This window comes from Pleurodeles waltl, chromosome 7, assembly GCF_031143425.1.
Source record: "Pleurodeles waltl isolate 20211129_DDA chromosome 7, aPleWal1.hap1.20221129, whole genome shotgun sequence".
NCBI lineage: Eukaryota > Metazoa > Chordata > Amphibia > Caudata > Salamandridae > Pleurodeles > Pleurodeles waltl.
Window position 1 is genome coordinate 1,211,850,614 of NC_090446.1, and position 14,639 is coordinate 1,211,865,252.

The window sequence follows — 14,639 nt, forward strand, 5'->3', positions numbered from 1 at the left end:
GACAGAGTGTTGCTAACTACAAAATCTGAGGACTCCTTTAACAAAGAAAAATGTATCCTATGCCAAACTAATCCAAAAGAAAAGCTAACATCAAATGCAGATGGACAGAAGAGAGTCTGAGATGCTGCATAATTACGGAAAGACAAAGTTCACAAAAGATTAAAACTGATGGGTGAAGAGGATCAAATATTTTATCATTGTAACAACAAGTGCCACAAGTCATATACAAGGATAAAAAGCCTGGACAAAATTATTAAAAAATAGCAGAAACTAGTGAATCACAACAACAATCGGACTGATCTGAGAAAACGACGACAACCAAACCCAATGCCCATCCACTTAGAAGATCGATGACTATCCCTCATCCACCTCCAACAACTGATCAGAAAGCACAGGATCTTCAATGTGTTATCTGTGATTTAGCCAGTACAACGGCCAAAGGGACTGACGAAAGAACAAAGTACAGAGTATGTGAGTCTCAAAGGGCAAACAAGTTTTTATCTGCAGCTAGTTTCTCCCAAGATCAAGTTTTCAGCCGAGTAGCTGATCTAAACAGCAAGGTGAATATATTTGCAGCAGATTTGCATGCCCATCCAAACTGCATGCATACATTCAAAAATATGAATGTACAATGAGCTCCCAGCAGGAACGTAACCACAAGCCTTCAGTTGCGTTTGCACTCTTTGAAAAAGCAAATTAAGTTTTAAAGCCACTCTTGAGTGCTGGCTACGGGTTCAAACTTAGTGAGGTCAGAGAAATAATGGTCAACATTAATGAAGCTATATTGATTCATAATAATGAAATTAAAATCTTTCTGGTGAGAATGTACAACAGAATTCGTTTTTGTTAGTCTAACAAGTAGAATGAGCCACTTATGGTGTTCTAAGCTTGATTTGACTCCTGAAGTTCTTCATGCCAAAATAAGATCACAGGATGCAGTAACATCAGCAGGAACCATTTTAAGAAACATCCTGAAAGATTTAGATTTTGGACTTGGCGGGTAAGAATGCTGACGTGAATTTCCTGAACCACTTATTTTTTTAAACGAAGAATCTATATACTTTCGATACTCTACCCTGTGAATCTTTTTAATGTTTTTCTTAATGATTTTAACTCTGCAACTTAAAATTTTAAAAGTATATTGTGCTTTATTTTAAATTAGGGCTCTGTATTTGATTTCCTGTTGGGGAGGTGGGGGGGAACACAGCACTCCCTCCAGGTTACCTTGTTCATTACGAGCATTTTACTGAGAGGAAAAGGGCCTGTTAGAGCCCATGGTGTCGGCCATATTTGAATGACCTCTGGCAATAGGGGACGTCAGACCAGTCTTTCTTTTTGGCGCCACGTCCCCTCTTCACCACATGTGCCGGCAGACAGCATTTAGGCAGGAAAGGCCGCAGACGCGCAGCGGGTAAGAACGCTGACGCGAATTTCCTGAACTGCTCATTTTTTTAAACGAAAAATCAATATACTTTCAATACTCTAGGCTGTGAATCTTTTTTAATGATTTTAACTCTGCAACTAAAAATTTAAAAAGTATTGTGCTTCATTTTAAATTGGGGCTCTGTATTTGATTTCCTCCTGGGAAGTAGGGGGAGAACGTGGGACTCCCTCCAGGTTACCTTGCTCATTACGAGCATTTTACTGAGCGGAAAAAGGGTCTGTTAGAGCCGTGGTGTCGGCCATATTTGAATGACCTCTGCTAATACGGGACATCGGACGAGTCTTTCTTTTTGGCGTCACACCCCCTCTTTACCACATGTGCAGGCAGACAGCATTTAGGCAGGACGGGCCGCGGAAGCGCAGCGGTAAGAACGCTGATGCAAATTTCCTGAACCACTTATTTTTTTTAAACGAAGAATCAATATACTTTTGATACTCTAGACTGTGAATCTTTTTTTAATGATTTCAACTCTGTAACTTAACATTTTTAAAGTATTGTGCTTCATTTTAAATTGGGGCTCTGTATTTGATTTTCTGCTGGGGAGGTAGAGGGGGAACGCGGGACTCCCTCGAGGTTACCTTGCTCATTACGAGCATTTTACTGAGGGGAAAAGGACCTGTTAGAGCCCGTGGTGTCTGCCTTATATTTGAATGACCTCTAGTAATAGGGGACGTCAGACCAGTCTTTCTTTTTGGCGCCACGCCCCCTCTTCACCACATGTGCCGGCAGACAGCATTTAGGCAGGAAGGGCCGCAGACACGCAGCGGGTAAGAACGCTGACGCGAATTTCCTGAACTGCTCATTTTTTTTAAACGAAAAATCAATATACTTTCAATACTCTAGGCTGTGAATCTTTTTAATGTTTTTTTTAATGATTTTAACTCTGCAACTAAAAATTTAAAAAGTATTGTGCTTCATTTTAAATTGGGGCTCTGTATTTGATTTCCTCCTGGGAAGTAGGGGGAGAACGTGGGACTCCCTCGAGGTTACCTTGCTCATTACGAGCATTTTACTGAACGGAAAAAGGGTCTGTTAGAGCCGTGGTGTCGGCCATATTTGAATAACCTCTGCTAATACGGGACGTCGGACGAGTCTTTCTTTTTGGCGTCACACCCCCTCTTTACCACATGTGCAGGCAGACAGCATTTAGGCAGGACGGGCCGCGGAAGCGCAGCGGTAAGAACGCTGATGCAAATTTCCTGAACCGCTTATTTTTTTTAAACGAAGAATCAATATACTTTTGATACTCTAGACTGTGAATCTTTTTTTAATGATTTCAACTCTGTAACTTAACATTTTTAAAGTATTGTGCTTCATTATAAATTGGGGCTCTGTATTTGATTTCCTGCTGGGGAGGTAGAGGGGGAACGCGGGACTCCCTCGAGGTTACCTAGCTCATTACGAGCATTTTACTGAGGGGAAAAGGACCTGTTAGAGCCCGTGGTGTCGGCCATATTTGAATGACCTCTGGTAATAGGGGACGTCAGACCAGTCTTTCTTTTTGGCGCCACGCCCCCTCTTCATCACATGTGCCGGCAGACAGCATTTAGGCAGGAAGGGCCACAGACACGCAGCGGGTAAGTACGCTGACGCGAATTTCCTGAACTGCTCATTTTTTTTAAACGAAAAATCAATATCTTTCAATACTCTAGGCTGTGAATCTTTTTAATGTTTTTTTTAATGATTTTAACTCTGCAACTAAAAATTTAAAAAGTATTGTGCTTCATTTTAAATTGGGGCTCTGTATTTGATTTCCTCCTGGGAAGTAGGGGGAGAACGTGGGACTCCCTCCAGGTTACCTTGCTCATTACGAGCATTTTACTGAGCGGAAAAAGGGTCTGTTAGAGCCGAGGTGTCGGCCATAGTTGAATGACCTCTGCTAATACGGAACGTCGGATGAGTCTTTCTTTTTGGCGTCACACCCCCTCTTTACCACATGTGCAGGCAGACAGCATTTAGGCAGGACGGGCCACGGAAGCGCAGCGGTAAGAACGCTGATGCAAATTTCCTGAACCGCTTATTTTTTTTAAACGAAGAATCAATATACTTTTGATACTCTAGACTGTGAATCTTTTTTTTTTTTTTTTTATGATTTCAACTCTGTAACTTAACATTTTTAAAGTATTGTGCTTCATTTTAAATTGGGCCTCTGTATTTGATTTCCTGCTGGGGAGGTAGAGGGGGAACGCGGGACTCCCTCGAGGTTACCTTGCTCATTACGAGCATTTTACTGAGGGGAAAAGGACCTGTTAGAGCCCATGGTGACGGCCATATTTGAATGACCTCTGGTAATAGGGGACGTAAGACCAGTCTTTCTTTCTGGCACTACACCCCCTCTTCACCACATGTGCCTTCAGATAGCATTTAGGCAGGATGGGCCGCAGGAGTGCAGCAGGTAAGAACGCTGATGCGAATTTCCTGAACCGCTTATTTTTTTAAAACGAAGAATCAATATACTTTCGATACTCTAGGCGGTGAATCTTTTTAATGTTTTTTTAATGATTTTAACACTGCAACTTATAATTTAAAAAGTACTGTGCTTAATTGTAAATTAAGGTTCTGTATTTGATTTCCTGCTGGGGAGGTGGGGGGGAACGCAGGGCTCCCTCCAGATTATGTTGCTCATTATGAGCACTTTGCTGAGGGAATAAGGGCCTGTTAGAGCCTGTGGTGTCGGCCGTATTTGAATGACCTCTGGTAATAGGGGACGTTGGACCAGTCTTTCTTTCTGACGCCACGCCCCCTCTTCACCACATGTGCCGGCAGACAGCATTTAGGCAGGACTGGCCGTGAATGCACCGCGGATACGTGCAGCGGGCACGCCAAAGTCAAGCCCGTCTGTGCCCGTCTGCGCCCAACTGGGACCATGGGCCAGAAATGCTTCTGGTCCTCAGGAAAACTTTACCCGGATACAATACACCGGGGCACAACTCAGGAGTTTTATGCCTAAAAATTGTGGTAAGATAGGGAGAAGGCTACTCTTCTTCTCCCTACAGCCAATGGATGGAGCCGCAGGCATTGTACTTGCGATCTTAGGGAACGTCTGAACCCCGGCAAGGTAGCATGTCCCATGGGAATTCTGCAGAGTGATCCATGTGGGAGAAGGGGAATGAATACTCATGACTTCTTAAGATGTGGACTGATTAACACCCGGTCCCTAATCAAGCTTAGCTTGCAAAAATAAGGGAAGTCATTCTGGAACTGAAACCTGATTGTTTATTCCTGATGGAGACCTGGGCCAGAGCAGATTCTGACCGGGACTTTGTTACAGCTTTACCCTTGGATTAAGGCATAGAAAGGAGAGATAGGCATGATAGGAGGGGTGGTGGTGTGGCGATCATTTTTAAAATGTGTTGTCGTTTGGATCCATTAATGGTTATTTCAGACACCTGTGAAGGTGGCTATTTCAAGCTCAAACCAGGGAACACGCAAAGAATAAAAGGGCTTCTGGTTTGTCGTCCACCTGGTCCCAAAAATAAATTCCTGGAGAACTGGGCCATAATTATTGAACCTCTGACCTCCATGGATCATATCATTTAATTCTTGGAGATTTTAACTTCCATTTGGAGGACAGAGAAGATAATGACACCCGTACCTTCCTGGATTTCATGATGTGTTTTGGTTGGACACAAGTGGTTACCTCAAACACTCATATAGCAGACACGTATTGGATGGTATTTTCTCCACACATTAATTCATTATGGTAGGGGAGTGCAGGCTGCTGGACTGGGCAGATCACAGCTTTATCCCTTTTGAATTAAGAATCCATTGCAGCACCATTAGGGATGATGTACGCAGAATCTTGGAATTAGGAGTGTTTCTTCCCACTTGGAAAGAGGCCGTCATAATGTCTATTAGAAAATAAAAAAGGAGGAGTCCTACACGGCCTAAAAAATGTATGTCCAATTGCTCTCCTGCCTATGCTGGCAAAAATTCTGGAAAAGCACATCAACCAAGAACTTGCCACATACCTGTTGACACACAATTGTTTGAATATTTCCCAACACGGATTCCAGAAAAATCACAGTACGGAGTCTGCCCTGATTGCTACTACAGATGCTATTAGAAAGCAGGCAGATCATGGAGGTGGTGCTATTCTGGTCCTGCTGGATTTGTCGGCGGCATTTGACACTATCTCACCTCAGATATTGACACATCGTCTACATCATGCAGGCCTAAGGGGCTCAGCTCTGAGCATTCTGAAGACATTTCTCTGAGACAGAACTATGTTAGTCAAATGTTGAGATTTTTGTTCAGCCTCCTTCTAGATTCCCTGCGGAGTTCCACAGGGGTCCTCTTTGAGCCCAACTCTCTTCAATCTGTATGTTGCCCCCTTGGCTGAACTGGTTCGATCATTTGACTTCCAGGTGTCCTCATACGCTGACGACACCCGACAAGGCTCACATTACTCCTGACAGGTTTCAAATTTGTAGTCAATAAGTGGATGCGCCAAAATTGGCTAAAAATGAATAGGGACAAAACCGAGGTTATTATATTAGGTGCAAACAGCTCTATTTGGAACTCAAACTGCCGGCCCAAGGCATGTGGGACCTTACCTGCACTTACATCCACAGTCAAGAACTTCTGGGTTATTGGTAACTCAGCCATAACTTTTGATGTCCAGGTAAATACAGTCACCAACACTTGCTCATGGCTGATAAAAATCCTAAAGAAAGTTCTCCCATTCATCCCATAGGAACTAAGAGCGACTGTGGTTCTGGCCTTCATTGTGTTCAGGCTGGACTACTGTAACACCCTCTACCTTAATATTAATCAACTATCCCTGAACAAGCTACAACTTGTCCAGAATTCAGCCGCCCCACTAGTCCTTGAGTTATCCAAGTTTACTTCACCCAAGGTGGGCAAGAGGGAGCTGCACTGGCTTCTAATTAGGAAACAAATCACTTTCAAGGCGCTATGTTTGGCGCATAAGACCCTCCATTCTCAAGGGTCAGGATACTTGCAATCAGCTATCAAGTGGTACATTCCCAGCCGCCCATTAAGATCATCTGATCTCAAGATGGCACGAACCTTGAGGAGCAAAAGAGTAAAATGGGGAGACAGGGCTTTTTCAATAGCCGCTGTTAAGTTATGGAATACTTTCCCTTTCAAAATTAGAGGTATTTTTTCCCTGCTTCCATTCTGCAAGCAACTAAAGACTTGGTTGTTTTCACTTTAGATCTTTGATTTGTATCAGTCTCTTCTCACCAGCACAGTGATTTGATACCACTGGTTGGAATGCGCCATACAAGAAACCCAAATACAAATACAATACACTTAAAAATAAATTTTGTGATTCCCCAGAGCTCCACAAATCATGGGAGTCAACAAGAAGGCATGATGTTGTCTTAACATTTTTTACATCATTGTTTAATATCAGCAAAAAAAAATGTTAAAAACAAAAGTTCTTGAGGTTATAACCAACGCCGACAACATTGATGATGGCTTCGAAGATATAAGCAAAATGGAAGACAATCCCATGAACCGACAGGCTTATGCTGTGCAAATGCACTGTCTTTTCCAAATCATGTTTTATGAATTACATCATGGCAAAATGAAAACTCTGTTACACATGATGACTGCCCACACAATCTATGACAAGTACAAAAGTAGAGAGCTTATCACTTCAATAAATAGGATTGGGTTATCAACAAGTTATAATGACATAGTACGGAGCAGGAACTAGTTAGCAGCTCATGCTTTAAAATCTTGTGAAACCAGCAGCACACCACTTCCAAGACACTTTACCAGGAAAGGTTCTACAATTACTGTTCTTGATAATTTTGATTTTGAAGACAGCTCTTCTTTGTCTGGAACATCCAGCACACATGATGCTACCATGGTGCTTTTTCAGGACTGTACCAATGAAGTAGCTGCTGGAAAACAAGCTATGTCAGCTGTAGGCATAAACAAGTGAAGCTGCAAACTTATAACCCAACTGCCTTGACAACACGTGTAAAATCACTACAAGTCATCAACACGTCCAAGCTTACCCGAAAGTTTCAAAGTGACCGGAGCTATGGATCTTCTTCTTCTACCTGATCCTGCGGCAAAACTGACTTAACTGAATTTGTCATATTGCTTATTCAGAGCAGACTGAAGTGTGAAGAAAAGCCAGTTCTTCAGTGGGCTGGAATTCATGCTGTGATCTCCCAGAATACCGACCCACTGATGAAGGTTGGGCTTTTACCAGTGATACCATCTCCAGTCACAAACTACGTAACAGTCTACCCTGTTCTAAAAAATGTCCAAAATGTGCATGCTCAGATGGAAGATCAGTCTATCCTGCCAATTTTCTGCCATGACGGTGTTTTAAGTATTGTGGCTGACATTTTTATGAGCAATCCAGTCTAATTTGATGATCTTTATCCAATGATGGGCGTTTTCCACATGACAAAAGTTGTGTTGCAGTGTGCAGTAAGTTATCTCAGTGGATGTGACATAGATGATGCACTTATTAAAGCTGAAATCTATTGAGCGGAACTCATTATGTTAATTCATTATAAGGTATGCTCATTATATTTGAGGTTATAGAAACATTGCGTTGAATTGCTCTCTGGAACAAGAATGACAAATTAGGTTTTGCATATCTTATCTCAGAAGTGAATAAGGCTTAGGGTGAACTTCATTCAAAAAACATAATGTAAACCCAGGCAGTGTTAAATACATTCAGTTCAAAATCAGAAAACCTGAAAACTAAGGCGGTCATTCTGACCCTGGCGCTCATGGACCGCCAGGGCCGGGGACCGCAGGAGCACCGCCAACAGGCTGGCGGTGCTCCCAAGGGCATTCTGACCGCGGCGGTATGGCCGCGGTCAGAGACGGAAAACCGGCGGTCTCCCGCCGGTTTTCCGCTGCCCTGTGGAATCCTCCATGGGGATTCCGACCCCCTCACCGCCATCCTGTTCCTGGCGGTTTTGACCGCCAGGAACAGGATGGCGGTGAGGGGTGTCGTGGGGCCCCCGTAAGAGGGCCCCACAAAGATTTTCAGTGTCTGCCATGCAGACACTAAAAATCGTGACGGGTGCTACTGCACCCGTCGCACCCTTCCCACTCCACCGGCTCCATTCGGAGCCGGCTTCCTCGTGGGAAGGGGTTTCCCGCTGGGCTGGCGGGCGGCCTTCTGGCGGTCGCCCGCCAGCCCAGCGGGAAACACAGAATAACCGCGGCGGTCTTCTGACCGCGCAGGGGTATTCTGGCGGCTCCCGCCGGCACCGCGGTTACCGCGGCCGGCGGAAGTCAGAATGACCCCTTAAGTATGTAGAGTTTGTCAAAGAATATAAAGAAAATTCAGAACTTTACAAGTATTGGGGAAATGTTTTAGACATGATAGCTCTAGTGAAAAACTTAATACATGCTGATCAGGAAGGTTTTTGGGAGCTGCATGTAAAGACTGTGGAGTGACTGATTACTGTGTTTCGTAAATTCAATTGCATAAACTACCTGTGATACGTGTCCTGGTATTTGGAAAGAGTGAAGACACTAGAGGTGGAAAAACTATACCTCCACAGAAAATTAATTTTGTGGTGAAAGACAGAGAGGGAAGGTTCAGTGCTGTGGTTCCAGATGTGAAACTGGAAAATATAATCCAGAGATCACAGCAGCCAAGTCCTGGAACAGCCTGACCCTCTACCTCTGAACAGCCCCCTTCCTGGCAGACTTCAGAAGGCCAATCAAGACATGGCTTTTTGATGAAGTCATGGCACCCTGAGCACCCAGGTATTGCTGCGCTTTACAAATCCTATGTTTGATTGATTGACAGAAAAGCTCCAAGGGAATTGTTGGTCAGACATGGAAAAGTGAATATGTTGCTCAATGGCAGCTACCTTACCATGAAGTCATTTCTATTTGCAATGTTTTCAGAGAGATGACAAATTCAAAATTATTGGACCATCGTGAAACTGTTCCTCACCACGAACTTGTGGGAAACAGAGGGTAACGCTTTATTAAACATGTTGACTGAGCCTGTGCGACTACAACTTCGTGACCGAACAATGTGTGGATAACAATATAAAGACATGTCTACTAGATGTCCTGGAACATTAATCAGAACTATACGCAGAACTGAAGCAGGAGAGATTTGTAATGAAAAAGAAAAGACTGTTTGACATGATCACTAAAGCTAAACTTCCACTCTTTAATTGCCATAGTAATAGTTTCGTCCAACCAGACAAGCCACTATAAAACAGGTTACAAAAATCAACTTTCGCAAGCACATAGAAAGATGGATGTAGCAAAAAAAGGGGTGAATTTATTAAGGATGATCTGTTGCATGATCTTCTTCCAACAAACACATTATTTGATGGAGAAGCTGCAACCAAACCAGTGAAGCACAAACTCATACAAGAGCTAAAAAAAACATTCACCTGAAGAATTTAAATTCAAAAAGGTGTCCTCATTGAAAACTGCTGTTGTTGTGGACTATATGTCACAATTGCGAATGTCAAGATTTCCTCCATAGAAAACTTCAGAGAGGTCATTCGGACTGTTTTACAGATATCAAAGTCAGTGTGCACCTTGCAAGAACTGCACATTGTCTTTGACAGTTATCTTGATCTATCTCTGACAAAGAATGTGAGAGAATCAGACAAATGTCTACAAGTGGAATAACTGACTTTGCCTGCATCAAAAAGTCAACACCTATACCTGTGCAACTTGATAAATTGTGCCATCAACATCGAATAAGATGAACTTGGAGATGTTAACTTGTCAAAACATTGCTGATGCTTCAGTGAACACTGAATTTTCAATTATTGCAAGTGGAATGATTGTCAATGAGGGGTTGGTGCCTGCAGAGAGATATTCAAAAGGTACTGGCCATGATGTTCAAGAATTTAATAGCAAATTGGAGGAAGCTGACCTTCTTGTTGTACCACATGTTAAGTGGGCTGTTTGAAATGGTTCCAATCAAGTCATCGTACTGTCAAATGAAACAGATATTATTGTGCTACTTAGAACAGTTGCAATGTTCATAAGTCAAGAATTGCCAGAGTTATGGATATGTTATGGAACAGGCAAGAAATGACATGTAACATATTCTGTACAAGAAACATGACCCAGAGATGCCCAGTGTTCTTATCAAGGCACATATTCTACTGGTGATGACGCTGAGCAAAATTGGAACAAAGCTTGGAGCTTTAACTGCTGAACCTGTGAAATTTCTAAAAGGATTTGCTGAGACAGAAGAAGAATGTGAATTTAAAAACATAGAAAAATATTGTGTGTGTGTGTGGAAAACGAGGTGTGATGGTCACACATTTGATGATCTTTGGTACAGTGAGTACAAGAGGTCAGTCCCGCTAAGTGATCTTCCACCAATGTCGTATTCTGTGTGTGGACACATTAAAAGAGCGTTCTACTTGATTAGAAGATGTGTAAATGTTTTGAATCATGCATAAATGGAGAAAGATGCATGTGAATTTGGTTGGGAAGATAAAGATGGGGTGCTAATACCTATGATATTTCTAAAGCCTCTATCCACAGAACTTACATATACATGTACTTGCAAAACCTGTGCTACAAAAGATGCCCTATTGATATGTTATTCAACATTTCTGCAAATGTACCACAAGCGAATGCCAAAACAAATAAATAAAGTGAACTATGAAAATGTGTCTAAAACAGTAGTGATAAACTTTCTTTTTTTTTCCTATTCAGATCAGAAACATTGTTTGGTGTATACATAATAGGATTAATAACCATTAATATTTGTTTAATTTCTATATATGTCTCTTCTTCCTCTATCATCGCCGCCATTTTGGAAAATGGTGGAAGGGTTGCTCTGAGGAGTTATTTTATGTCTCTGTAACAATACTTGACCCCATCAAAAGGAAGTATATAGGTCTCATGGTTCCTGAAATATTACACCATCACTGCAACACACCTACCATTTTTAAAAATGTCGTCCAGAAAGTTTGGCCTGAATCAGTAATGTCTACCCAAGCTCAATTCCTTCTCTAATGATCCAAAAACACAAATCAAAAATAGAAATCTCTGGACAACATTTTTTTTATGGAGGTATATCGGGGGGCCGGGATTACAGCCCCTCCTTGCATCTGGGGTTGCAGCTCAGTATTGAACAAGGACTACTGCCCTCACAGCATGGCAGTCTTCTCAGGGTGGCTCCTCCTGGCAAACGGGGTCACTGGCTTCCCACTACACACGGGCTCCAGCCCGTTTGATGCAGTGATGCAGAGGGCTCACTTCACGGCAGCTCTTTTCTGGCATGTAAGGGTTGCAAACTTTGACCTGCACATGAGCAATAACCCGATCAATGCAGTAACTGTCTCCTCACACCTCGCAAAGGGAGTCCACTAGACCTTACTCCCTCCAGTGTTCTCATCTTCCTCATAGGGTACACTGATCTTGGCAAGCACTGTATCTTCATATATACTGCACCACTCACATGCACACATAGACCCAGCACATACATTTACTATGCATGCACAGCACTATACCCTTTATGTATAGTACTACTTACGGGCATACATCCAGTACATGCATCTGTCATGCACACGTAGCATGGTATTGCATTATCCCTTTCCAGCCACACATACAGCCAGCACAGATACATCATTCCTGTGCTGCTTAGCACTTCCCTACAACCTGATGTAGGCCAAGGGACAAGTCCAGCACACAACAGCACAACTTTGAATGAGAGAGCCTGAATGCTTCAATCCAATGACACAGGTTAATGTGATCACTACATGGTATCCTGCCACCACCACGCTTGTGCTGCTTAGCTCCAGGTGAAGGCAGTAGCCTTCCACGACTATGAGGGTAGCACTTTGGGCGCCCCTCCCAGTGCAACAAGACGGCAATCCATAAGACAGGCCTATGTTATGGCACACATGCATGATCCATGTTTGCCTATGACAACAAAAACCCGCATTAGGGATCCAAACATCAGTACAGTTAGGTCATTCAGGGTAGGGGTGCACATCCATTACCATGCAGAGAACTTTTCCATCCCAACACCTAGTACTAAAATGGGTGATGCGCTGACTGGCAGTTGTGAGTCATCTAAAATATCGGAGAAAAGATAAAATAAATGACCTAGTCGGGGAAGAAGAATTACATATTTAAAACAGAATAGTGTACACTGTGAAAGTAAACACCCCATACAGGACTTTTATAGGTCAAAGTGATCCTGAAAGTGGCGAGGCCCAGCTTTCTAAGCAGGTGAAGATTTACTAATAACTCTGAAAATGATTAATTGTCTCTAAATGCCCACTTTCCAGCGGCTACATAAAGACGACTCGACATTTAGGGCATTCGGGTATTGCTCCACGGTCTGTACCAGCCCATCGGAAATGCATAGTTTGTATGGGTTAGAGCGCTGATGCACAACACACTGCGCCCCTCTACGACTGTATGTTGTTTCTGGTGATGTCATCAATAAGTCAGTTAAAGAATGTCGGACCTGAAACCTGAAAAATCCAACTTCTTTGTGATGGTAGAAAGTTAGCAAGTATGCGTTGTTCGTCCATCACTTTCAATTATCGCTCGAATTAAATTTGGAACTAACCTCCCCCCAGTTATACCCAAATGAGTTAACATTGATAAACCTTACACTGCAAAAGTTTTGCATCATATGTGATTTGGCCACAGGAGACACACCATAAGCATGTGCCAGCTATTCCTAGAAGCCACCCAGCAAGCGCGGGCTCAAACGCTTTCCCAGCAACCCTCGCAAGTACCAGAGTTGATGCTTTGTTTCTGTTATGAGCCCGATAACCGCCATGACCCCTGCAGATCGGTTTCACAAACTTTATTGGCTCTGCCTTTCCCAGAGGGACGCATTATCTTTAATATGGAACATTCCTGCAGTTACCATGCCAACAGGAATGCATCACCGGCTGGATCCTGTCGACGTTGTTATTTCTCAGATACGTCTCACTGGTACATCAAGAAACAAGGTACTGTGCCAGGAGGCATAAATTCTGAATACTTACTTTTTGTTTTGCTGGAAACGTAAAATGTTTACAGATTCGGTTGCAACATATCCTTGGAGTGGTGCTCCGTGTTCTGTCTTTCTTCTCCTCCCACAGAGATTTACTGTGGCTCAAACGTAAAAAGTGACCACGGATCATTCGTTTATTTCATGCCTCCTTCGGATTTGTTTTTATGAATAATGAAAATGTAATGCCAACGTGTTGACACAGAGAGCAGCGTAAACAAGGACAATCAAAATGGCTACAGTGTTTAGCAGCCGTGCTTGAAATGCGTCTGAAATTATTTTGTGTTTTCTTATGTTAATTTGCCAGTTTTTCTGCAGAAATTAGTTTTCCATTTACTTTTTTTCCAACTACTGCACACTTCTACAAGTTTTAGTCTTGGTACCATGAACGTACCTTGCTACTACTTACAGTTTCCTCCAATAGATCTTTTCGCGCAGTGGCACACCTTGTCAAACCAAGAGGGCCACATAAGACTGTGCCAGGTATTTTGGTTGTGTGTTGTGATTACAGCAACTATAACAATTCCATCCAACCACCTTTGTGGGTTTGTCGTTAAATGATACACCGTCACATCTGAAATCAAAAACAAGCATTGACAAAGCCAATAGGTCTTGCCTATGCAAGAGCCATTGCCAATGTATTTTAGCCATTCTATACACGACTGTGGATACTATTCAGCATGGCTAACATTTAGTGGCATAAAAGAGTGTGGCAAGTAGTAGAGTCCAGTGTTGTTGAGTGGTGTGGAGTGAAGTAGAGTGCCATGGAAGGGCATAGAGTTGAGTAAAGCGTCATAGAGCTGAGTGGGGTTGAGTGGAGTATAATGTCAAAGAGTGGATCAGAGTGTCGTAGAGTAGAGTGGTATAGAGTGCTGTAGAGTGGAGCGGCACAAAGCAGAGTGCAGTGGCATATAGTTAAGTGAAGTAGCGTGGAATGGTGTAGAAGGAGTTGCATAAAGCGTGTAGAGTGGAGCAGAGTGTCATAGAGTGACATAGTGGAGCAGAGTTGAGTGGCATAGAGTGGAGGGGGATAGAGTGACATAAGGTGTCGTAGAGTAGCAAAAAGTGGAGTAAAGTGTCAGTACGGAGTGGCATGGAGAGGAGTAGTGCAGTGTACAGTACAGAGGCCTAGTTAAAGTGCTATAGAGTGGAGTGGCATAGAGTGGAGTGGAGGGGCGTAGAGTGGGGGAACATACAGTGGGGGGACATAGAGTGGAGGGGCGTAGAGTGGAGGGA